Below are 27,507 nucleotides of genomic sequence, written 5' to 3' on the forward strand. Positions count from 1 at the left end.
TTTATATGGGAGCACGGGAAGGCGGCCGGCCGTGCCCATAATCGCACACTGTGAAGCACCGGTCGTAGGTATTATAAATCGATAATCAGGACAATGCTTGGGCTCTACTTGGGTTTTACTTATATATTAGATGAGAACAAATTTGAAGGGGTTGTCTCCTTTTTATAATTCTTTTTTGTTAGAACAATCCCCCAAAGTAAGATGATCACAAATCCTGCTACTGGGACCCTCAGCGATCTGTAATGTGTGGGAGGAACCCAGAAGCAAGTGTTTAATTCCCCTGCAGCGCCACCCCTGAGAAAATAAAGTATTGCATTGTGTTTTTTTAAATCAAAGGGCTGACCATGTAATGTATGGACATGCTGGTTACTCCATCTGGTCGAGAGCAGTTAACTTTTACAATTCTGTAGTCTCCAGTTTTTGGAAAACTTAACTTACTACAAATTTTTCCACAAATGTCCTATAAGCAGGGGCGTAGCTAGGGGGTCGATAGGCGGGGCATGTGCCCTGGGCGCAACTAGGTGGTAGGGAAGGGGGAGCGCCGTGGCAAAGCAGCTGATCAATGCTGATAGGCGCCCTGTATGTCGGACACCAGCAGCAGTGATCAGCATTAGGAAGAGCCAGGAGTTCATGCGGCGGCGTTCTGACTGGGGTCTGTGACGGCTCGGGAGTGGACCAGTCCAGTCACCTGACCTGTCACCTGACCTCTCTGGTCCACTCCCGGGCTGTCACCGACCCTAGTCAGAAGGAACTCTGCCGCTGCTTGCGCCGCATGACCTCCTCGGCTCCTCCGGTAAGTCACGTCAGGCAGAGCGGAGAGTGGTCGAGGTAGGCTACCGCTCTTCGCTCTGTTTGCAGTGTGGCACTATTTACAAGGGGTGGGGAGTGTGGCGCTATTTACAAGGGGGATGGTGAGCTGTGTGTGGCACTATCTACAAGGGGGGAGTGTGGCGCTATCTACAAGGGGGACAGCGGGCTGTATGTGGCACTATCTACAAGGAGAGCTGTGTTGTTGCTGTTTACAAGGGGGGCTGTGTGTGGCACTATCTACAAGGACGCCTGTGTTTGGCACTATTTACAAGGGGGGGCTGTGTGGCGCTATTTTACAAGGGGGATCTATGTGGCACTATTTACAAGGGGGTCAGTGTGGTGCTATTTACAAGGAGGGGCTGTGTGGCATTATCTACAAGGTGGGCTGTGTGACACTATCTACAAGGGGGGCTATGTGTGGCACTATCTACAAGGGGGGCTGTGTGTGGCACTATTTGCAAGGGGGGCTGTGTGGCGTTATCTACAACAGGGGGGCTGTGTGGCGCTATCTACAACAGGGGGGCTGTGTGGCGCTATCTACAAGGGGGGCTGTGTTTGGCAATATTTACAAGGGGGGGCTGTGTGGCGCTATTTTACAAGGGGGATCTATGTGGCACTATTTACAAGGGGTTCAGTGTGGTGCTATTTACAAGGAGGGGCTGTGTGGCATTATCTACAAGGGGGGCTGTGTGGCACTATCTACAAGGGGGGTTATGTGTGGCACTATCTACAAGAGGGGCTGTGTGTGGCACTATTTGCAAGGGGGGCTGTGCGGCGTTATCTACAACAGGGGGGCTGTGTGGCGCTATCTACAACAGGGGGGCTGTGTGGCACTATCTACAGGCAGCTGTGCGTGGCGCTACCTACAGGGGGCTGTGTGGCGTTATATACAAGAGGGCGCTGTGTGTGGTGCTATCTACAGGGGGCTGTGTGTGGCGCTATCTACAAGGGGTCTGTGTATGGCACTATCTACAGGCAGCTGTATGTGGCATTATCTACAAGGGGCTGTGTGTGGTCTCTTTAATTTATTTTCTTCTAATTTATTGCTATGAACAACTCCCTTATATAACTATATCGCTTGTAAAATGTACAAATAGTTTTATGCTCGAGTCACATTTAAAAAAATGGTGAAAAAAAAATTACACCTCATTCGTTGGTAAAGCAAGTAAACACGGCGAGGGGGAAGGAGGTGTCAAGAAAGACGTTGGGGGGGGCAATCTGAATCTTTGCAGGAGAACCTAGCTACGCCTCTGCTATAATATAACGCAGTAAGTTTACCAGCAGTTCTGTGGAAATCCGTAGATACCAGATTTTGAGATCACAATGTTTGTCAAATGACAATGTCATCTCTGCTGCACTGATAAACTCAGCCCTGCTACATCTCAATTTGATCATAATTAAGTTAATACTCATAGCGACTCAGTGTTTCCATTGTAATTAAAAGCAGATGCACTTATTTCCAACTGAGGTCAATGGGAGTATCCAAACATGAAGCTCCCAAATGTCCACTTCAGAGTGACTATGTCTTTCGAATGAATTAGTCAGTGTCCTATTCACTGGGTTTACGGCCAAGGACTTGACATAAACATTGACACAACGCAATTCCCATAGAATAATGTGATTTTACTAGCTCACGCACAGATGTTGTTATATGGCCGTACAAAGGAGCGTCGGCCCACCAAGAAGACTTGTTCCGCCGTCCCATTGATCGGCTCAGAAGACACTATATATGTAGTGTGCACATTTATAATGTAATAATATACAAAAACACAGGAAAAATGCTTTGGGACATATATGAACATTAGGTCACTAGTGTTTCCACTGCTCCTGGTTGAGAATATTCCTAAGCGGCTGACAGGTCATTGTTACTAACAAACTTTGTAGCTGAATATCGTAGTTTATATTGTATGGAATTAAAATGTTGGAAAATATTGTGAAAATTTACCACTGAACAAAATAACCTATAAACCTACAACCTACAGATAATAAAAAATATCAGAGTTTGTGACATCACTTTACTGGCAGAGAGCAGAGCTACTTTGTGATGCTATAAGGCACAACTATAGTGCTATTCCTATAGTCTACTGTGTGACACTGCTATTATGGCACCTTGTAGAACAGCTGCATTTTACTGAGTGGTACTACTTTTATGGCATTGTACAGCACTACTATACTGGCACTGTGTATCACTACTATACTTGCACTGTGTATCACTACTATACTGGCACTGTGTATCACTACTATACTGGCACTGTGTATCACTACTATACTGGCACTGTGTAGCATTACTATACTGGCACTGTGTATCACTACTATACTGGCACTGTGTATCACTACTATACTGGCACTGTGTAGCATTACTATACTGGCACTGTGTATCACTACTATACTGGCACTGTGTAGCACTACTATACTGGCACTGTGTATCACTACTATACTGGCACTGTGTATCACTACTATACTGGCACTGTGTATCACTACTATACTGGCACTGTGTATCACTACTATACTGGCACTGTGTATCACTACTATACTGGCACTGTGTATCACTACTATACTGGCACTGTGTATGTATCTACTATACTGGCACTGTGTAGCACTACTATACTGGCACTGTGTAGCATTACTATACTGGCACTGTGTATCACTACTATACTGGCACTGTGTATCACTACTATACTGGCACTGTGTATCACTACTATACTGGCAATGTGTAGCACTACTATACTGGCACTGTGTAGCACTACTATACTGGCAATGTGTAGCACTACTATACTGGCACTGTGTAGCACTACTATACTGCCACTGTGTAGCATTACTATACTGGCACTGTGTAGCACTACTATACTGGCACTGTGTATCACTACTATACTGGCACTGTGTAGCACTACTATACTGGCACTGTGTATCACTACTATACTGGCACTGTGTAGCACTACTATTCTGGCACTGTGTAGCACTACTATACTGGCACTGTGTACCACTACTATGCTGGCACTGTGTAGCACTATACTGGCACTGTGTAGCACTACTATACTGGCACTGTGTAGCAATACTATACTGGCACTGTGTATCACTACTATACTGGCACTGTGTAGCACTACTATACTGGCACTGTGTAGCATTACTATACTGGCACTGTGTATCACTACTATACCAGCACTGTGTAGCATTACTATACTGCCACTGTGTAGCGTTATTATGCTGCTACTGTGTAGCGCTACTATACTGGAACTACTATACTAGCGCTGTGTAGCATTACTATACTAGCACTGTGTAGCATTACTATACTGGCACTGTGTAGCACTACTATACTGTCACTGTGTAGTGTTATTATGCTGCCACTGTGTAGCGCTACTATACTGGAACTACTATACTAGCACTGAGTAGCATTACTATACTAGCACTGTGTAGCACTACTATAATTGCACTGTGTAGCACTACTATTCTGAAACTTTGGCACTACCACATTCTACTGTGTGGTGAAACTATACCAGCACTGCCCTGTATTGTACTAATAGCAATACTACATTGAAATGCTAAGTATACTGAAATACTGTATAGGCAGAACTATGTGTGATCTTTTATATTCTGTATCATTACTGAGTACTTTCTTATGTGGAACTTCTTTACTTTTATTGTGTTGCACTGGTAAATTGTCATAATGTGGTGCTGCTACATTAGTCACAGAATATTTTGACTGTGTGGCACTACAACATATGCACTGGTATATTGTCAACTTGAGGTACTACTATATTGGCAAGATATTGGGACTTTTTGGCACTACTATATATCATTATTGCAACTATTACGTGGATTTTTTTTTATTACATTGTGTTGCACTGGTATATTGTCCTTATGTGGCACTACTACATTGGCAATATGATGGTGGGTCTGTGTGGCACTACTATATAGGCACTTGTATATTGTCACTATCTGGCACTACTACATTGGGAATATCATAATGGGACTGTGTGGCAACACTATTTAGGCACTATGTGACATTACTATATTGGCAACAGCATATTGGGACTGTGTGGCACTACTATATATCATTATATCTTTAGTCCAATATTATTGCCTTATGTTGCACTGGTATATTGTCACTTTGTGACACTACTTATTGGTAATATGGTAGTGGGACAGTGTGGCACTACTTTATATGCACTGGTATGTTGTCACTATGTGGCACTACTAAATTAGCCACACAATATATGGATTGTGTGGCACTACTATATATCATTATATCATAAGTACACTGTTATGTGGATTTTTCATTGCATTGTGTTTCACTGGTATATTGTCACTATGTGGCACTACTACAATAGGATGGTGGGACTGTGTAGCACTACTACAGAATATAGGCACTTTGTGACACTACAACATTGGCATCAGTTTATTGGGACAGTGTGGCAATACTATATATAATCATTAGCACATTATTACTGCATTGTGTCGCACTGGTATATCGTCACTTAGTAGCACTACCTTCTGGGCAATATGATAGAGGGACTATGCGGCACTACAATGTATCATTATATAATTATTACACTCTTACTGTATTTGAATTTTTTATTGCAATATGTACCACTGGTATATTGCCACTATGTGGTGCTACTACATTGGCATATGATAGTGAAACTGTGTAGCACTACTATATAGCCACGGGCAAATTGTTGTTATGTGGTACTACTGCATTGGCAATATGAAAGTTGGACTGTGTGGCACTACTACATTGGCATATGATAGTGGAACGGTGTGGCCACTGGCATATTGGTACATAGCCACTGGTGTATTGTCATTATGTGGTACTACTACTTTGGTAATATGATAGTTGGACTGTGTGGCACTACTATATGGGCATTGGTATATTGTCACTATGTGGCACTACTGCATTGGTAATATGATAGTTGGACTGTGTGCCACTACTATATGGGCATTAGTATATTTTCACTATGTGGTACTATTGCATTGCTAACGTGATAGTTGAACTGTGTGGTTCTACTATATAGGAACTGGTATATTTTCAATATGTGGTACTACTACATTGGTGATATGATAGTTGGACTGTATGCCACTATTATATAGCCACTGGTATATTGTCATTTTTTTGTACTACTATATAGGGAATATGATGTACTGTGTGGTACTACTATATAGGCACTGGTATATCGTCACAATGTGGTACTACTATATTGGTAATATGATAGTCGGACTGTGTGGCACTACTATATAGGCACTAGTATGTTGTCACCATGTAGTACTACTATAGTGGTAATATGATAGTCGGACTGTGTGGCACTATTATAAAGCTGTTGGCATATTGTCACTATATGGTACTACTACATTGGGAATATGATAGTCGGACTATGTGTTACTAATATATAGGCACCTGCGAGATATAGAAACCACACCCACAGTATAATAAAACGATACAATTTGTCCATTGAACTCCCTATTAAAAAATTTCTCAAAAATGGTTTTGGATACTTTTAAACTACCATGTATTTAAATAAAGTTGTGGATGTAAGTTTTGTTTTTCCACAGACAGCGGGCTTCTTGCCGGTGATCGTATTGATGGACACTAAGCTGGACTCTTCTGACAGAACATTGATTACCCGGAGTCACGTCGCTTCTAGAACAACCGCTTTCTGAGTTGAATGTTGTAAACTTCTCTCTACCTTTATTGGTTGAAGTATCAAGTGTCAGATAGTCATTGACTAAATTCGAAAAACATAAACATAATTGGAAATACGTTGAATTTTTTTTTCTTACTGGTTAAACTAACCATAAAATGTAATTGATAGGAATTAAGAAAAAAAAACAAAAAAAAACACATTAAACTAAAGAAAATGCAGTAACATCAATGTGAGCCTGGAATGAGCGCTAATGAACATACTGCAGGAGCGAAAGTGCTGATGAGGGACACACTTTCTGAGCCATTCAGAATCTGTTCGAAAATGGACACCCATAAAATCTGCTGGCGCCATTTCAGAATCCTTAAACTGCACAAATCGCCTGCCAAAAACAAATTGTTGAACAGAGGCATCCCGATAGCAAAGTCAAGAGGAAAAAAGGAAAGAAATGTCTTCTTCTAGAATGAGGGCTCGGACAGGTGCCACGGCCGGCTTGGGTGGTATTGTGTTGACACCATGTTCCAAATGGAAACCCTGATCTCACCTATTGCTCCGTCAGATGAGCCATTGACCCCCATTCTGAGACGTTCCTGATATTCTAGTCTTAAATCCAAGATTAAAATTATTTTGCTTGAGGGAACAGCTGAGACCTTCCGACTTCTGTATAAAGCATATTGTGGGTAACGGTTATATCTGTAGTGACAAGACCTAGCTGATTATTGCTGCATAGTCTTTTTTGCTACCTTTCTATTTGCTAGAAATATGGCACCAACATATTCCAGTGCCAAACAATGCCAACACACCTGGTGCAGTCAACGTGGGTTCACAGTGCTGGTTCTCCTATACCAACTTGGACTGTATCAGGAATCTAGCTTACCGAAAGGAAATCTTTAGAGCAATGGAAGAACATGTCAACTCCATGAAGATGTTGACCTGGCCCATTCCTAACTTAAAATCTCAAGGCTGCTAATTGTTGAGGAGAGGTCTTTCATGAAGTTATATCAGGTGCCACCACCTAAAGGTTGCCTGTGTGGGCCTCCAAGGCAAAGCTGCATGGGCAGAGTCTTCTAAGCCCCAATGCAAAAGCTATAGCATGGCTGCCCCCTTCACCTATTATTTGCCTTTTATAATACTGGTGTTCTTCTATGTGGCTGTGGGGCCTTTGAACCCCCATGGCCCAGGTGCGACTGATTCCTCTACACCTCCTATAGCTACGTCCCACTGAATGGGTGTAAACTTTACAACTCTCACTTGCTACATGGATGTCTTTAAAGCATACATACTGCTATAATTTGTTAGTACAAGTACATATGAACATGTGGAACTTATTAATCTTTCCTCTAACGAGAAATATTACAATTTTTGGCCTTACAGAAACCTGTAGTTTTTCTTTCACTGCCTGCAGTCTCTTTGTCAATGTTCAGAAACCTCCTAAACCCTTAAAAAAATCCATCTAGATTAAAACAATAGAGAAAGACGGAAGAGGGGGATGCAGCTGCAGTCTCTCAGTGTGTGTTTGAGACTGCATGCTGTGAGAGGGAAGGAGGAGCCGACAGCAAAGCTCTCAGATCGCACCTGGAAGAGCCCGACAACATAGCAAGCATTAGGATAGAAAATGTATATTTTGAGAAAAAAAAAGACCCCCAAATTTGTGAATTATACACATTCCTGCATTACATCTATGACTGCTCTTCAAGTAGAATTTTTCAAAACTTGGAGCCAAGTGTGAACTTTAGACAAAAATTCAGTGATATTTTCGTGATATTCTACCTGCATGTTATGACTGAAGTTTTTCGTTAAGTTCTGGATTAATTAATACCAGGCAGACAATACAACCTGTAAGAAATCTCAAGTTTTTACATTTCTAAAACTTTATAATTATTGCTTCAGGTCACCTATTAATAAACAGACCTTATTTCACGCTTCGCAATTAAAAGTTCCACGTCTGGCTCGCGTTCCGCAAGCAGGATGACTAAATGTCCCAGCTGTGGCTTTCTATTTCTGGCTCCCAGATTGAGCTAAGTAGGCAAGCGGTTTTTGTTCTGTGAACTAGCAGCTGAAAGCACAATTATGCATCAGGCTTGTTATATGGCAGGACTCTCCAACTCCTATAATGAATGACGACAGAGCTTCTCTCGGCTCGGTTCACACTACACGCTGGAGAACGCCGAGAGGACACAATCCGGAATTCTTGTTACTGATCGCTGGTGTGATCCTCGTGGGGATTCCATGTAGGACTCCAGTATAAACATTTATTTTCAATCTAATGTGACAAAACTAGACAGCTCCTTGGCTAAATACTGAATATATAAAATGTTACTTCTCCAGGCATGTCTGTTTTAGTAAATACTAGTATTCCACATGAAATAAAAATTCTTCAGCATTTTTTTTGAACGCTCTACATTGTGCCGTTCCTTTGTTATTCCTCCTAGAAATGTATGAATACATTAACAACTGGGTGTTACTAGTTGGGGGTGTGTCCCTACACAGACTGTCAATGTCCAATCAGTGCTGACTGAGTGAGACTGTAGGGACACGCCCCTTTGACAAGGGCAAAGGTGTCACCCAGTTGTTAATTAATTAATATATTTCGAAGAGGAATAACAGAGGGACGACACAGCGTCGAGTTCTAAGGGTATGTTCACACGCAGTGTTTTCAAGCGTATTTTGGGGTGTTTACGCCTCGAAAAGCGCCTGAAAAAACGTAAGCTGAACGCCTTCAAACATCTGCCCATTGAAATCAATGGGAAAAACAGCATTTAGTTCATACGGGGCGTCTTTTTACGCCTCTGTTTTAAAAAACGGAGCGTAAAAAGACGCTCCGTAAAAAGAAGTAGCATGTCACTTCTTGAGGTGTTTTTTGGAGCTGATTTTCCATTGAACACAATGAAAAACGCCTCAAAAAACGACTCAAAAAAACGCCTGAACGGGGAGTTCACAGTTTTTTTCCAAGTTTTTTGAAGCAGAAACCGCGTCGGAAAACGCGCCACAAAATGGCCGAAAATGCCTCCCATTAATTTCAATGGGAGGCGGAGGCGTTTTTTCCCACTAGCGGAAAAAACGGCTCGCGGGAAAAAGGAGGGACATGCCCTATCTTCGGGCGTTTACGCCTCTGACCTCCCATTGACATCATATTTCGTAACGTTTTATGCCCGCGGCGCTCAATGGCTGCGGGCGAAAAACGCAGCGAAAATCGGCGCGCAGGGAGAGGAAAATCTGCCTCCAAATTCCAAACGGAATTTGGACCAACGTTTTTGGTTAAGCGTGTGAACATAGCCTAAGGGTATGTTCACACGCAGAGTCAAAAAGTCTCAAAAGACGGAGCTGATTTCAGAGAAAACAGCTCCTGATTTTCAGACGTTTTTTGTGCCACTCGCGATTTTCGCTGCGTTTTTTGCGGCGTTTTTTTCTGACTGTTTTTGGAGCTTTTTTCAATAGAGTCTATAGAAAACGGCTCCAAAAACGTCCCACGAAGTGTCCTGCACTTCTTTTTCGCGGTCGTTTTTTTACGTGTAAAAAAACGCCGCGAAAAACGCTCCGTCGGAACAGAACACCGTTTTCCCATTGAAATCAATGGGCAGATGTTTGGAGGCGTTCTGCCGGAAATAGGCCGTGTGAACATACCCTAAGAAAAGATGCTGAAGAATTGTCATTTCATGGAGAAAATAAGTATTTACTAAATCAAACATGTCAGAAGAGACGACAGGTCCTCTTTAAAGGGGGGCACTAACTTATATGACTGTTCAGGACTAATGATAAAAACCAGAGTTTTGATTTTATGGGGAATACAGTTATTTACTAAAATAGACATGTCAGGAGAGTCGACTGATCCTATTTAATATGGTTGTTTGGTAAAATACGTAACCACTCGGCCTTGGCCAGGGTATTTCGATACAGTGATAGGACATCAAACTGAATCTTTGCTTGGGGTGAAGGAAGGCCTAGTTATGACTGTGTAATGGCTTAACCATATATGTGATGAATCTGGACACATGTGGCTGACTTTTATTTCATGTACCTGGGCCGAATGGGAGGACTGCAATATCAACAGGCTTCGTCCCAGTTCTGAGGGTATGAGCAACATAGGAACCCACCTTATATTGGTCGCCTTGTCATGACAGGTGGGCTCACACAATTTGATCAAAATGTGCGCTAAGAACCATGTGCGCTAAGTAGATTCAGCAGCAATGCATATTTGTTTATTTATAGTGTTTAGGTGACATCGGTGTTCGCAGTGTGCTGTCACCATTTTTGTATATTGTATCACCTTGCAGTCTTAGGCTTCCTTGCACCCGTATACACATTTTTGTTGGAATTTGCTAATCAAATTTTGTTGTCTCTTATGTATTGCATATATGTGGGGTTAGTGACTGCCTCCATTGTTGATCTTGCACTCCTCCCATTCTGCCCTGAGTGAGTTTAATTAGTTTAATTCTGGTTCCTACCATCCCCAGATATATGTAGGCTTAGCCCCAGTTCTGGGTGTATGAACAGCGTAGGTCCCCACCTTACAGAGGTCGCATTGTCCTGGCAGGTGGGCTCACACAATTTGATCAAAATGTACGCTAAGAAGCTCCCTATTGTAAGTAGATTCAGCAGCAATGCATATTTTTGGATATTGACCTTTATTTCAGATATTTGCTTTTGTTGTCAACTTTTTCTATCATTTTTGTGGTTACACGGGTAAATTATAAAAAGTAATTTCCTGGAACTGTAATATTTATGGCCTATCCTTAGAATAGGCCATCAATATTTGATTGATGGGGTTCGTAGTCCTGCACCTCCACCGATCACCTGTGTGAAGGGGCTGCGGCAGGGGCGTAGCTAAAGGCTCATGGGCCCCGATGCAAGAATTCTTACTGGCCCCCCCCCCCCGCAAACTTCTCATGGCCGACGGTCCGCAGCTTTCAGCTGCATCGCTGGGTCTCTTAAGTGACCCAACAATGCAGCACTAGCAGCCGCGGCGTCACTAAGGCTGGGTTCACACACCCTATTTACGGACGTAATTCGGGCGTTTTAGCATTGAATTACGTCCGAAAATGCGGCTCAAAAGCGTTGGCAAACATCTGCCCATTCATTTGAATGGGTCTTACGATGTTCTGTGCCGACGGTCATTTTTTTTACGCGCCGCTGTCAAAAGGCGGCGCGTAAAAAAGACGCCCGCGTCAAAGAAGTGCCTGTCACTTCTTCAGACGTAAATGGAGCCGTTTTCCATGGACTCCATAGAAAAACAGCTCCAATTACGTCCGGAATGGACGCAGCGAAAGACGCCTGCACATGCCATGACGGCTGAAATTACGGTGCTGTTTTCTCCTGAAAACAGCACCGTAATTTCAGCCGTAACGGACGCTGCCGTGTGAACATACCCTCAGGGCTTAAAATGTCAGGGAAATAGCCCCAATACATATGTGTCCGCCCAAAAAAAAGTGTGTATATGAGACAGCGTAGCATATCTATAGCACTACGACCCTATAAACTATGGATAGGATTAGATACAGTGGCTCAGCAGACAGTATCACACATGATTGGATTAGATACAGGGCTCAGCTCGCTGACATTGCGGCTCCAGCGCTGGACCCAGGACAGTTAAGAATAATAATTTTGCTTCTTTATGTGTTACTGATTATTTTTGTGTGTTTGTGTTTTTTTACAGGTTCGGTTTGTTGGACTTCGGATACGAGGACTTCAATGACGGCGTTTTTTTTTATTCTCAATAAAATGGTTAATGGGGGTTGTTTTTTTATTTCAATAAAATATTTTTTCTATGTGCTTGTATCTTTTTAAACTTTATTATCACCGCCTTAGTAATGGCCGCCGACTGATTAACAACCTCCATTACTAAGGCGGGGCTTAATGTTAGCCGGTGCAGAGGCCAACACTAACCTCCATTATTACCCCGATACCCACCGCCACCAGGGGTACTGGGAAGAGCCGGGTACGAACCAGTACCCGACCATCTGTAGTGACGGGCAGGCACTGGGGTGGCTGCAGGCTGGTAGTATTAGGCTGGGGAAGGCCAAAAACAGTGGCCCATCCCACCCTGGTAATGCTGCCTGCTGCTGCTGTGTTGTATCTGGCTGGTTATGAAAATTGGGGGGGACCCCACATCGTTCTTTCCAATTTTATTTTATTTTTTTAAATGACGTGCGGTCCCCCCCATTTTTCATAACCAGCCAGATACAATAAAGCAGCAGCAGGCTAGCATCACCAGGGTGGGAAGGGCCACTGTATCTGGTCTTTCCCCTCCTGATAATACCAGCCTGCGGCCACCCCAGTTGCCGACCATCACTACAGATGGACGGGTACTGGATCGTACCCGGCTCTTCCCAGCACCCCTGGTGGCGGTGGGTACCGGGGTAATAAAGGGGGTTAGTGTTAGCCTCTGCATCCGCTAACACTAAGCCCCGCCTTAGCAATGGATGCTGTCAATCAGCTGGCGGCCATTACTAAGGCGGTAGTAATATAGTTTAAAAAAAAACACAAAGACATAGAAAAAATATTTTATTGAAATAAAAAAAAAACCCACACAGCCCTCATTAACCATTTTATTGATAATAAAAAAAAGCTGTCATCGAAGTAGTCCTGGAATCCGACGTAGTCCAACGACCGAACCTGTAAGAAAACACACAAAAAATGATTAGTAACACATGTGTTAGGCTTAGATACAGGGCCCATGTGTGATGCTGTCTGTGGGACCCTGTATCTAAGCCTACCACAACGTAGGCTTAGATACAGGGTCCAGCAGACAGTAATCTTATACAGTATAAGATTACTGTGTGCTGGGGCCCTGTATCTAAACCTACAGTGTGGTAGGCTTAGATACAGGGCCCAGCAGACAGGATCACACATGGGCCATGTATCTAAGCCTACCATGTGATTGGCTTAGATACAGGGCCCAGCAGACAGGATCACGCATGGGCCATGTATCTAAGCCTACAGTGTGGTAGGCTTATATACAGGGCCCACCAGACAGGATCACACATGGGCCATGTATCTAAGCCTACCATGTGATTGGCTTAGATACAGGGCCCAGCAGACAGGATCACGCATGGGCCATGTATCTAAGCCTACCATGTGATTGGCTTAGATACAGGGCCCAGCAGACAGGATCACGCATGGGCCATGTATCTAAGCCTACCATGTGATTGTCTTAGATACAGGGCCCAGCAGACAGGATCACACAATCTGTGATCCTGTCTCATGGGCCCCCTAAGCCTGCAACATCGTAGGCTTAGGGGTTGTGCAGTCCCTAAACATTGATGGCCTATCCACAGGATAGGCCATCAATAGCTGATGTGTCTCCCGGGACCCGCCAATCAGCTGTTTTGAAGGGGCCGCAGCACTCGTATGAGAGCTGCTTCCCCTTTATTTCACTACTCGCTCACACTGTGAATCGCCGACACGGATTCACAGTGTGACCGGAATGAAGTGACCGGAATGAAGGGGAGCAGCTCTCGTACGAGTGCTGCGGCCCCTTCAAAACAGCTGATTGGCGGGTCCCGGGAGTCGGTCCCCGCCAGTCAGGGCTAACCTTACCTTCCTCTGCAGCCGCGGCGGGAGTTCTGTAGTCTCGATGCTGTGCGCGGCGCATAGCGCTGTGACGTCATGCGCTGCACACAGCGCTTGACGTCAGGACCTCCGCTGCGATCCGGAACCAGGAAGGTAAGTAAAGTATGTTACTATAGTAACAGGGGCCCGCGGCCCGAGTTACTATAGTAACTTTTTATTGATGTGGTGCGGGGGGCCGTGGGCCCCCCTGGCTTCGGGGCCCGGTCGCAATTGCGACCGCTGCGACCCCTATAGCTACGCCAGTGGGCTGCGGCACTTACATTGTTTCCTTTAGGCTCTGTTAACACTGGGTCTTTTCCAGGCAGAAAAAAATCTGCCTCAGAATTCCTTTTTGAACTGCCTGCACGTATTTTTTCGCATTTCTTTGTGGCGTTTCTTGCCCGCGGCCATTGAAGCTAATGCAGGGACCATGGGCAAAAAACTGCGAAAAACGCTCAAAAAATGACAGCTGCAGGTTTTTTCTGCCTCCCATTGATTTTAATGGGAGGTCAGAGGTGGAAACTGTGGCAAGAAAGGATATACTGCTTTTTTTTCTCCGCGAGCGACCAAAAGCCGCCTGGGAAAAAACTCCTCTGCCTCCCATTGAAAATAATGGGGGGCGATTTCGACATTTTTTGCTGTTGATCCTCATCAAAATCAGCACCAAAAAAACTCAGTGTGACCCGACCCTTAATATTTACCCAGGAATAGTGCCGTACATTTGGTGGTGGCTATGCCTGGGTACTGAGCTGCTGCAAGCTGCAGTACCGGGCACAGCCACAACTAATAGTATGGCGCTGTGCCTGGGTGAACAAGGAAGGAGAATTGACTCTGACTTCCACTAATTAGATATTGATGGCCTATCCTAAGAAAAACTCCTTTAAAAGGATTGTCCCATTAGGAAACCCCTCTCCATATTAGGGCAGAGTGAAGAGCAATATAAACAATGGGTGCCATTCCAATGGACGTCCCATAATACTACATTTGCAGGGGGTGCAGCAGTTTTCCCACCATAATCCTCGCTCATCAGTGTGAATAATGTACTCTGGCATTCAGGAATATATAGGCACTTATAACTAATGATGTGGGGGAGGGGCAGTGTGATGTAGAGGGTCTAGAAAAATCCAGATGAATAGTATTCCAAATTTGACATATACAGTATAATAATACACAATACACAAACACATTTGCACACACTGTAGTATTAAATAAACCAAAACTGCACTGGAAAAGTGTCTGATTCTAGGGATGACATATCCCAGTGACATTGTAGTGAAGGCATATACAGTATGTCCGACCCTAACCACAGTCTATATAAATGACCCGTATATTATATTATCACTAGTGATGGTATGGGCCGCCCGAGAGACTCAGCTCTGAACTGCTACTGTGTGAATGGAAGGAGCTGTAATTAGCAGACTAAATATAACGTTGTCTCCGCAGATCGCACATCCAGTGGTAATTAATATGCAATAAATTGTAACAAACTGCTACAGGTTTATTGTGGCAAACCAGTCATTGCCAAGTGCACATCAAACCGCCATTACTGCATGTAATTACTGCAGCGCTCATTTACAGCACTACGTTATGCTGTAGTCAGCAGAAACGACATAGTATTAACGGTAGTTGCCTAGGAGTAGGGCAAATTTAACCGTTTAATATATATAACACGTACAGATGTAGCAGAGCTGAATATGTTGTGTTACTTTTTAAGTCTGCACCACTTGATAATTGTGAGTCATGAGTTGCCGTGTGCACAGACCCCTATGGGTCTGTTTTATGGACCCGTAGATGCAGACGTGTCCACCCTTAGCTTTGCTTGAATTTGGTTAAGGACTCTAATTTATCACATAACCAATTTAATACAATATGGCGACATGCTAGCAAAACCCTTGACAGGCTGCAATTCACTGGGTGACCACACATAGACACATATCGCATAGGCATCTCGTGACAGAGTATCATGAAATATTTTTTTTTTTCAGAGCTGGTCATCTCGCACCACACGTCTCAGGATATGTTGAGATATGAGGAAAAGTAAAGAGGGACACAACTGTACTCTGTCTCTGGATGGTGCGGATGGAAGGGAGTATGACTGCAGAATCAGACTACACTGGGATTGCTTGTAGTCTGTTACCATGGAGACATATAGATTTACATAGGAGGGTCATACACAAAGCAGCAAGACATTTTTAATCTAGACTATTTGCAAACTTGTTCCATTTTTTTTTTTTTTTTTTTCGATGCATTGGAGCAAAAAAATAAAATAAAAACAATGTATGGACAGCAATGTCAGGGAATTCCACAGAGTTCCAGAGCAGTGCCGATACTAGCACTCTGCACGGGACTCAGGCTCTGGGGAAGCCCAAGACATCAATGTCAATATGAGGACAGCGATGTCAGGGGATTCCCCAGAGTCCTGGAGCAGAGCCTGACCTAGCGCTCTGCCCGGGACTCCGCTCTTGGGCAGACCCTGACAACACTGTCCATATATGGACAGCGATGTCAGGGAATTCCACAGAGTCCCGGAGCAGATCCGATACTAGCGGATCTGTGCCACGCGGGCCGCGTGCTTGAGACCCCTGGTCTACATTATCACTCCGACTCCGTTATTATTGAAGAGCTGGCTCTGATTTCCAGGGTCTATATTCCGAGTACAATGTCAGATCCCCAGCTCCTTGTATTTTATTAGCACTGAATCACTTATTAAATCTGAGTTTTGCTCAGGGATTGTGAATTTCCAGTGTGTAATTGCACGTTGTCTTCCAGGGAATTGCATTGCTCTTTGGTCATCAACTTAATAAAATCACATTAGAGAAATATTTGCAGACACATGTAAATTGCAGCTCAGCCTCTGATTAAATTGCTGTAAATATTATTTTCTTTACTTCTTATCCCCCCTTCACCCCCACCCACTAGTAAGCGGCATGTCAACATGAGTCAGCCTCAGCGCACAATCCCCCATTGTTTGACCAGTTCACGGTGACAGGGTTTGTTCATTAAGACTGTCAACACACATTATAAACTGGTTTGTGCTGATTGGCAATTAAATAAAATGCAAATTAACACACTAGTAATTTTTATGGACAAAGGCGGATGTAGCAGAGCTGAGGTTGTCATTTGGCAAAAAAATTTGTTTTATTATTATTTATATATAAATAAATAAATTTTATTATTTGTATGTGAACAGTTTCATTTCATTCATGGTTTACAGCATATGGGTTCATTATACCGAATGGGTACAGGGGCTGAATAGGAAAAAATGAAGAGGGGAGGGAGGTAAAATCATAAAATCACATGGGAAAACTGCTGGGGATAATTAGAAGTGTAAAAGCATGGGAGAAGAAGAAACAGTCAGTATGGAAATAGCTAAGAATATATTATTTATCACTCTATGAAGTCTCCTATTTCCAAAACTTCAACAGTTGCTCCTATACTCTTAAAAGACACTGAACAAGCAGGGACTGCATGGAAATATTAACGCTTACCTAACCTTCCAGGTGACTTTTCAGAATAAGCTGTCATAAGTGTGTACATGAGAAATATTATTAATTCTGGCAATTATATGACTTGTATTCTGGTATTTTATACCAGTATTCCACTCTGCGGGCTCTATCTCTAATTCTCAGTTGTCCCTGAGCTAGTGGGCAAGCTCAACTGCTATAATCTCTTCTATACTCAGCACACAGAGAAGAGGAAAATCCTGCTCTCCTGCTATCTTGTATATATAGCAGCAGCAAAGAAGAGATTATACAGCAGTAATGAGCAGTGTAGCTGGGAATCCTGCACTGGGGTGAGATATAACACTTACTAGAAGCTGCTGCAGCAACATCTCTGTGTGTCTTTCTGTCTCTCGTCCCCTACCCCTCTCCATAGACTTCTATGGGCAGATGTAACCTGACTTCTCAGTGAGCTGATAATCTGCCTTGTATTAAGGAGAAAGAAAAAGCCGTAAATTCTGAGAGAATGAGCAGTTAGGAAGGGGGGGGGGGACCTAAAAGTAGAGAATGAGTTATTTTTCTGTAATAAGATATATTACAAAATGTATTATATTCACTTGTACTATTGATTTATGCAAAGTTTGTTGAAAAGTTAGTGCCCATTTTAGTCAGGTAGCCCAATTTATAAGCAGGTGGTTTAATTCTGTTTACTGGTCTGGATGCTGTATGTCAAGATGTATATTATATATGCACTGCATACTGTTTATACATTGAACGCCTTAATAACACAGTATGCAGTAAGCTCCCTCTAGTGGTGGCTGCAGGTAGTCAGTATAACTATGCCTATGCAGGTGTTTTGGAGCTCAGTATCAGAAACAACGAAGCTCAGGCCATTATAAATATATATTAAGAAAATAACCAGCACAGAAATTTGGGGCTAAATACAATATGGCGTTAAAGATGAAGCTTCACTATAAGTAAACCAGACCGCTGTCATTTAATTACCACTTCACTAGACTTTTATATTACTAATAAATTCCCTAGGGATTGGTGTCCTAGGAAAGGACAGGAATTTAGCAGGTTCAGCCAGGCATTGAATTACATTTTTGTGTATGGGATGTCACGAAGTCCTGCATCTCCGCATCTCCCTCACCCCATCATATATACATACATCATATGGTATAAACTGTCACACAGCTGAATGCCGGATCGTGGCGTCGCCATATGTTTGTGTTTTAAAGACACATACTCTTTATTCATTAGTGCTAAATGGGAAGTGCAGAGCAAATGAAGTAAAATAGACAATTAATGAGACGTAGCAAAGATCCACTAATGTAACGGAACAAGCCCCACATCAGACGTTCTCTCAGCTCCAGCCTTCACATTACACTATTAAAGGAGAACACTAACTCATTTCTTATCCCCCTCCCCAATCTATCGAGGTAAATGTAGAAATCACATAAAATATATTCAATATTCGAAGAGTAAATGGTGACCATATATTAGTGGCTAAAAGGTTTAATTCTTTCATGGTTATATTAAATCTAATGTGTGGGACATGACGTACGATGACGTGGATATAATGAGCTGAGGACATGGGTGTAACTACAGCCAATAGCAACCACAGGGTCCAGAGGATGAAGGGGCCCAGTCAAGAGCAATGACATCGAGTATCTATCTATCTATCTATCCATCCCATATCTATCCCATATCTATCTATCTATCTATCCTGTACTTTTGTCTACAGTACAATTTATTATCATCTAAGTGGTGGGGGCCCATGCCTGTCTTTGCTATGTGGCCATATGAATCCTAGTTATGTCACTGACTGAAGATGACAGAATGAGTTAAAGAGGTCACCCCATAAAGACAACCCTATTCCATATGCCCTATTAGAGCATATATATATATATATATATACATCATAGAGAGTTGATCCCTAGCTCTGGACCCCTTTAGGGACAAGGACCATCTATAAGAACGAGTACAGCTGATCACCAGGGGTTTTAGCTGCTACATCCAAGGGACTTAGCTAATCGCCATAAGGCCTCCCTGTAGAAGAGGGCAGTAAACTAGAGAAGAGTGTGAGGCAACGTAAGGCCATGACATCCCCCATGATATTTCCCATGACTTTCCATTAAATAACAAAATATGAAGATGAAGATCATATATTCCCAATTGGGACCACTGCAAAGATTGGCCATAGGGAAGTGCTCCCAGCAAAGGAAGGGGATGTAGCAAATGGGAGGAGGTGTGTGAAAAAGAAATAAAATGGAAGCAACGTAATGAGGGGCATGAAAACTGGACAACCCTTTCCCATATGTCTTATTAAAAGAAAAGTATGACATAGAGGAAGCCATGGAGGAAAATGACGGCTCCTGTTCTGGTAACCTTGGCATAACCATATATTACATGGTCACTCATTCATCTGAACGGGTCACATGTTATACTATTTTTGCGGGAATCAAAGGGAAAGAAGTGATGGAAAAACAAGTGAAGGTACAAAGTGAAGAAATGGCCTAAATGGATAATAAGTAATGAATCCGTAAAATAATGTAAGGTCTGGGACAAGAAGATGAAGAATAGAACACAATTTATGGGAAGCGATTAAATGAATTCGAGAGTGAGAAGGGAATGGAGCCGGCAGGAGTACAATGGCAGGATCGGGATGCTAGGAAAGATAAGAACGAGATTAAAGGGGTTTTCCACTTTTTTACAACTGATGACCCATGCACCGGATAGGTCATCAGTATATGATCGGTGTGTGACCGACACCCAGACCCGCACCGATCCACCAACCACTGTTCGGCAGAACTGGAGCCATATGCGTCTGGCAATATCATCCAATGCCCGGAGGCAGCCATAGTGGCGGATTGGTACAGGGTCCGGGTGTCGGACACGCACCGATCATATACTGATGACCTTTCCGGTGGATAGGTCATCAGTTGTCAGAATGTGGAATGATGGAATGGTGGATTAAAGAAAGGTAAAAGAAAGAGGGTGAAGAAAAGAGGAATAAACAGATAGAAGAGGAAAGCTGGAAAAGTCATAGAGGTAAGGTAGATATGTGACGCAAGGGAAGGGGAAGAATGAGGAAGGAAGGAAAAGGAAGAGAAAGGAGACTCAGTGATTAGAATAACGGCATGGGTTCGAATCCTACCAAAGGCAACATCTACATATATGTTCTCCCCCCACATACCTATAGGTCAAAGGGGTTGTGTTGCTCAGGATTAGAAAAACAGTGCCACACCTGTCTGCAGGTTGTATCTGGTATAGCAGCTCAGTCTCATTTACTGCAATGGAGATCAACTGCAATACCAGACACGACCCATGGACAGATGGGGGATGGATTTAGAAGGAGAAAAGAAGAAATGTTGGAAAGAATGAACAGATTGAGATGGTGGTAAAGGAAGGACAAGATGGAGAATAAATGGAGAGAAATGATAATCTGAGGTAAAAGAAGCAGAAAGTCTCCTGCGCGCAGCCTTGTTACACCTCTTTACATCCCCCGAGTTGTACGTAGCCAGAATACGCCACTCATATAAGTCTATGGGGCTCTGTAAAAATGAGGCACAATATGTTGGCACACACATTGGCTTCAGCTCCGTATTAGAGTCTAAGGGACTACGTGTGCCATCTATACAATGTGAATGAAGCTTATAGAAACGTAAAAAAACAACTTAAGAAAATAGTAAAAAAAAAAAGACCCCCAAGGGAATCAATAAAGAATTATTTCTAAAACAATTTAATAACATTTCACAGAAAATGTCCGGATCCCACACAAGGAGAAATATTTCAATCACATTTTATGTTTCACTTCAACGTGAATGTAGATGTAGAAATATTTCAGCCGGCCTAATGTGATATTTAAGTGAGTGGTTACGCAGTAATTGATACTATGGGGAATGAGAAGCAAATACATAAATGTTTGCAATGTAAACTTGTCTTCTGGAATAATTTTCTTGTGCTTAAAATATTGGTGTCTCTAAATCTATTTGCTGCATAGAAGATTAACCCTTTCTAGTGACGCAGAGACCCCCCAAGAACAGACCAAGCTCAAGTCACTGAGATGAATTTCCATGATTTTATATCATTTATGAACGCACATAAAGTCGGACGGTTCATTAGTTCATGAAAAGCAGAATGAAACGGGAATAAAATCTTTCAGGATAAGACTCATTTATGACTAAGGGACTGAAATCATTCAATAATGCATCGCTCGCATTACCACCCACTCACGGGTCAAATATAACAGGTCATACAAGGAAAACCGACAAGATGGAAGAAGCCCATAAAGAAATACTCAAAGCGGCGGTAGAGTTTAAAAAAAAAACCACAAAAAACATTTTTATATACCCTATTAACCATTTCAGGACTGAGCCTTTTTTTTTGCTTTTTTATTTTCGTTTTTCCCTCCCAGCTTTCCAAGAGCCATAACTTTTTATTTGTAATTTTTCCATCAATAGAGCGGTGTGAGGGCTTATTGTTTGCGGGAGGAGTTGTAGTTTCTATTGGTGCCATTTAAAGTACCATATCATGTACTGGGAAACGGAATAAAAAATATTTGCGGCCTAAAATTTAAAAAAAATTGTGATTCCGCCATCGTTTTTTGGGTTTTGTTTTTAAGGCTTTTACCGAGCAGGAAAAATGACGAATTAACTTTATTCTGCAGCTCAATACGATTACGGTGATACCAAATTTATATAGGTTTTTTTCTATTTTACTACTTTTACAAAGTAAAATCTATTTGTTTCATGTTTTGTTTCACGACATTCTGAGAGCCAGAACTTTTTTATTTTTTCGTTACTTGAGCGGTGTGAGGGCTGATTTTTTGCGGGACGAGTATTGGTATCATGTTTTGGTACATACAACGTTTTGATCACTTTTTATTAAATTTTTTTAGAGCTAAGGTGACCATGAATTTGTCATTTAAAATTGTAGTTGTTTATGGCGTTCACCATGCGAGTTAAACAATGATCTATTGTAATAGTTCAGATATTTACGGACGCAGCGATACCAATTTTGTTTATTTTATATTTTTTACATTATTTTAGAGGAAAAATGTGAAAAGGTTTTTTTTTTCCCACTATTAATAACTTTATTTAACATTTTATTTACAGAATTTATTAGTCTCCCAAGGGGGCTTGATCCAGCGATCAGGGGCAGGGCTTAACAGAAGCAGAACGAAGGCAGACCTGGGGGCCTTCATTAGGCCCCTGAGCTGCCATGACAACCATCGGCACCCACGATCGCGTCACGTAGGGGCAGATGTTCTGTTGGAGGGGGCCGCTATCCTCTCTTACATTTTTGGGTGAAATACATTTTTAGATTCTCCTTAGGGCATGACCACACGTGGCGGATTTCCTCCGCAACTGTCCGCATCAATGCCGCGCAGAATCTGCGTTGCAGATTCTGCTGCGGATCTGCACAAAATGTGCAGTACATTGATGCGGACTAGCTGCTGCGGACTGCGGGAAAAGTGCTTCCCTTCTCCCTATCAGTGCAGGATAGAGAGAAGGGACAGCACTTTCCCTAGTGAAAGTAAACGATTTTCATACTTACCGGCCGTTGTCTTGGTGACGCGTCCCTCTTTCGGCATCCAGCCCGACCTCCCTGGATGACGCGCCAGTCCATGTGACCGCTGCAGCCTGTGCTTGGCCTGTGATTGGCTGCAGCCGTCACTTAGACTGAAACGTCATCCTGGGAGGCCGGACTGGAGACAGACGCAGGGAGTTCTCGGTAAGTATGAACTTATATGTTTTTTTACAGATACATGTATATTGAGATCGGTAGTCACTGTCCAGGGGGCAGAAACAGTTACTGCCGATCGCTTAACTCTTTCAGCACCCTGGACAGTGACTATTTACAGACGTCTCCTAGCAACGCTCCCGTCATTACGGGAGCCCCATTGACTTCTTCAGTCTGGCTGTAGACCTAGAAATACATAGGTCCAGCCAGAATGAAGAAATGTCATGGTAGTAAAACCAATACGCTCCGCAGCACACATAAGATCTGCGGACTTCATTGCGGAATTTTGACTCTCCATTGAAGTCAATGGAGAAATTCCGCCATGAGTCCGCCACTGCTCCGCAACAGACAGAGCATGCTGCGGACACCAAATTCCGCTCCGCAGCCTATGCTCCGCAGCGGAATTTTACGCCTCGTCTAAACGAACACTGCTAAATTAAAGTGTAAGTCAATGGACAAACGGCACCGCTGCGGATTAACGCTGCGGAGTGTCCGCAGCGGAATTTTAGTGAAATTCCGCCACGTGTGAACCCAGCCTTATCTCTGTTCCAAACCATGAAATCTGGAGTGTCCAGGCTTATCCGGCTTGTTACTGACTACCACTTTAATGGGACTTTTTAAAAAAAAGGATTTAATTCCCATCGTGCCTCAACAATTTATATTGCCTATATTCTATGGACACAAATATGGACAGGTTATTCACAGATATTTGCGTTTTAATTATACTTTAGCAATAAATTTACAAGTATTTTTTTCTGTCTAAAAATTTACCAAAATATTTGTTTCCAGAATCTACCAATATCCTGAATTAATGTCAACATGTCCCTTTAAATCCTGGTCAGCTCAGTATAAATTACTCAGGAGTCAAGCGGCATTTACTTCCCAGACATTAGTAATAGATAGGTCACATACGCAATGTGTTTTATAATGTGTGGCCGCTGCTCCCTTGTTACAACTTTATGGTCTCTTTTATTTATTTTTAATGAACTTTATCCCGGCCTCAGTTGCCCTCTTGAAGCATCAAGCTGAGATCGGCCGCGGATCCTCCAACCTTCTTCACAGCAGGTACGTTGAAGGGTCAAATCTGCTCACATTTACTGCGCTCAAAAACGTTAAATAATTTTTTTGTTAACCTTTTTGATACCAGTTGTCAAACTAGGATTCTTGTCTCTTCAATAATTTTTTCTATTATTTTATTCTGCATTTATATATATATTTTTTTCCCTAAAGACAATATACATGCAGTATATACATTGCTGGAGGTGTATGTTGGCCCTTGGACAATACAGTCATGCCCTGTTTACCCCACAGCGTAGGTCATGTTCACCAAACAAGTAGGCTCTGGCATCTACCTAGAGTTACAAGGTGCTAGTGGGGGCCCGGTATATAGATATATAGATATTTTTTCACCCCTTTTCTATAACTTCAAGGAATGTTAAAGTCAAATAAAAAGGTCTGTGTCATTTATTTCAGTAGTTTAGACCTATACAAGCCACATGAAGGGTGCTTGAGAGTAACATGCGGCTCCCAACCACTAGTTGGGGCACATTGATATAGAAAAATCGTTGTCACCCAGACAGGAAGTTAAGTGGTTGCTAGGCAACCAAGACTTCAGTATCCTGCAAGTGTGAAATATTAATCTAAGGGTGTGTATACCAAACTTACGAGGAGTAAACGTGGCCAAACACGTCCAACCAACATCGACGGAAACCACCGATTTTGGTAGGACCGGATGACCATCTAATATGTATAACATTTTCGGCAGACGTTTGTTATTCAGACGTCAGGGAAAAAGGATCGGGCATGTTGAATTTCAAAATGCCAATCCTTTGTCCTCAAGGGAGATAACTCTGGCAGCGGCTTATTTCCCTTTCCCCATCGAGAATCGAGCGTTCATGGGGAGGTTGGGAGAAATAGCTGTGGTTCAAAATTAATCAGGGCAGAGAATGACTACAAAGAGTTTCTCCCTCTGGAAGACCAAACATATCCATGTATTACATGGACTGCCCATTAATCTTAATAATGGGCATGATGTAATACTTATTTTGTCCTGTGGTGGCACTGTGAGGAAATTGAACACTTTGTCCAAGGTTCAGATTACAGCCGATCGCTGGAGGGGGACGCAGTAGGACATCCAGTCATCAGACTATTTTCAGGAAAACCTTCTTACAAAAAAGGACTGCCTAAAGCCGAGTACTCCTTTTTAACCTTTTGTTGGCTGTGTTGAACCTGGTTCAATGCATTCAAAATCTAAACACTGCAATTCTCACATTTAAGAGTAATACAAGCAATTCTCTTAAATACATCAGCACCGATAGCAGTAGGAGAAAACTTAAAACACCCACATAAAACTAGCGAACGGGATTAAAACAAAATGAAAAACACTAATAAAAAATCAAGGCGTAATGTGATAGTTTGTGCTATTTACTGACGCGTCAGCTTTGTGTACGGCGTATCTAACACCCACGGATAGAAATACTGTAGCTCTTTGAACATTTAAGCACCAGTAAGGCTATTAAAATATATGTATATGAAATTTGGATCTGGAATTGTGCCTCAAAGAACACGGCATATATTAGAAGGGCTTACGCTCTATATGTAAATATTGGCGGCCTTCAGGAATAAAAAAAAAAGTGTTCAGTTAAATGGAAGCCGAACATGATAGCAATAAAAAGGAAGCGGGAGTCGGGCGCTGTTGATATTCAAAATATATTATGCTCACCCCGGGTTCTTTGTGGCTCGGAGAATGAGGGACTAAACACTGACGGTGGGGATTTGTATGCTCAATGCACTGTTCATGTTTGAAAGAGGAAAAAATATAACAATAATAGGGAAACATCTGGTAGAGCAACACAATTTACATACAAATAAAGTGGGATTTATGTTCCAGAAATGCCTTTAATGTAAAGTCTGGGCAGCAGACAGGTAAATAGGAAGAAGAATGAGTAAAATCTGATTGAAATCTCGGACCTATATCTCTACGACTTGGTTCAGACTCCCCTACGTGTCTCGTGGTCCACTGGGTATCAAAATGTAATTGTCAAAAGATATGGAGAAGATTTATCAAAACAGATTTAGTGGAAGTGGAGCAGTTGCCTAAAGAAACCAATAAGGTTGCAGCTTTTATTTCACCCCCTAATGGACTGTGGTCCTAAATGACTAGACCGTTTTCAGCAATTATGCGCATGGGGTGGTTTGAAGGGTTATACCCAACTTAATCATTTATGGCATTTCCACGGGATACGTCATAAAAGTCTGCCGCCAGCTACTGCGTCCAGGGAATGAATGAAGAGGTGTGCGCTACTCCCTCGATTCATTTCTATGGGATTTACCGAAACAGTCGACCCCCACATGTGCACGGCCATCCCGCCATTCATTCTGCACCTAGATGTGGTTGTTGGTGGACTCTTTGCCAAGCGGGATGAGATCCTGTTGATCCCTGTTCTGGAGATGGGTTTGGGTCCCAAAAACATGTAACAAAAGAAATCCTGGGGAGTTCTAAAGATTTAAGCTTCGTGATAAGTTCGTCTTATGCTCTGTTAGGCGCGTCATCTTTAATAATGTACAAATGACTGCATGTATTTACCTTTTTAGTACCGACACTTTTTATGGTCCGTTCCAGCTGCTTTTCTCAGCTTGTGGGAGGATCAGCTTAGGTTTGCCTGTTTTACTAGGGCTACTTTCTTCTAACCCTTTTTATTATTATTTTTTTAATTTTATTAGGAGTAAATTGCACAAAAAGGAAAAAAAAAACGTAATTTATATGTCTTTATTTAAAAAAAATCGAATTCACAAAAATAAAGTATTAAAATTAGTTCACCATTTTGTTTTGGTCGTTTTGATATATATGTATTGTCTCAGGCGATCGGCTCGCTATATGTACAGTTTGTGTATTATTATATTTTTTTACTTATTTGGGTGGCTATGAGTACGGTTTCAGCATTATTTTGTGTACTTATTTTGTAAAAAAATCATACCTAATCTCCTCTATTTCTGTCATTTGCCATTTTTGTTTTTCATTGGTAGGTTATGCTGCAAATAGTGGCTTATAGAGCTCTACGTGTTAGGTCCATGACTCAATTATTCCCATGGCTGTACTCCCCTTCCACCCCCTGTGTCCCAAGCACTGTGTAAAAATAGTTTACCTCTCACCCCCCTGCTACTTTGTCACTTGTGTTGTCCGTCATGCTATGGTAATACAGCATGAGGAAAATGCACGTTACAGGACCTGCAGGTTCTATATTCTGCTCCCAACAGGCAGTACCATTCATACAATAGAGGGATCGTAAATTGTATTATTTTAAATCTTTGTAATCCAAGAATGA

The 27,507-nt window shown here is 42.5% G+C and overlaps 1 protein-coding gene across 3 annotated transcripts in view; it reads right to left on the reverse strand.

Moving 5' to 3' along the window:
* KLHL29 (kelch like family member 29) overlaps positions 1-27,507 on the reverse strand; it is an 850,651-nt gene that overhangs the window by 640,563 nt on the left and 182,581 nt on the right. The gene's annotated exons all lie outside the window — the stretch shown is intronic.

This window comes from Rhinoderma darwinii, chromosome 4, assembly GCF_050947455.1.
Source record: "Rhinoderma darwinii isolate aRhiDar2 chromosome 4, aRhiDar2.hap1, whole genome shotgun sequence".
NCBI lineage: Eukaryota > Metazoa > Chordata > Amphibia > Anura > Rhinodermatidae > Rhinoderma > Rhinoderma darwinii.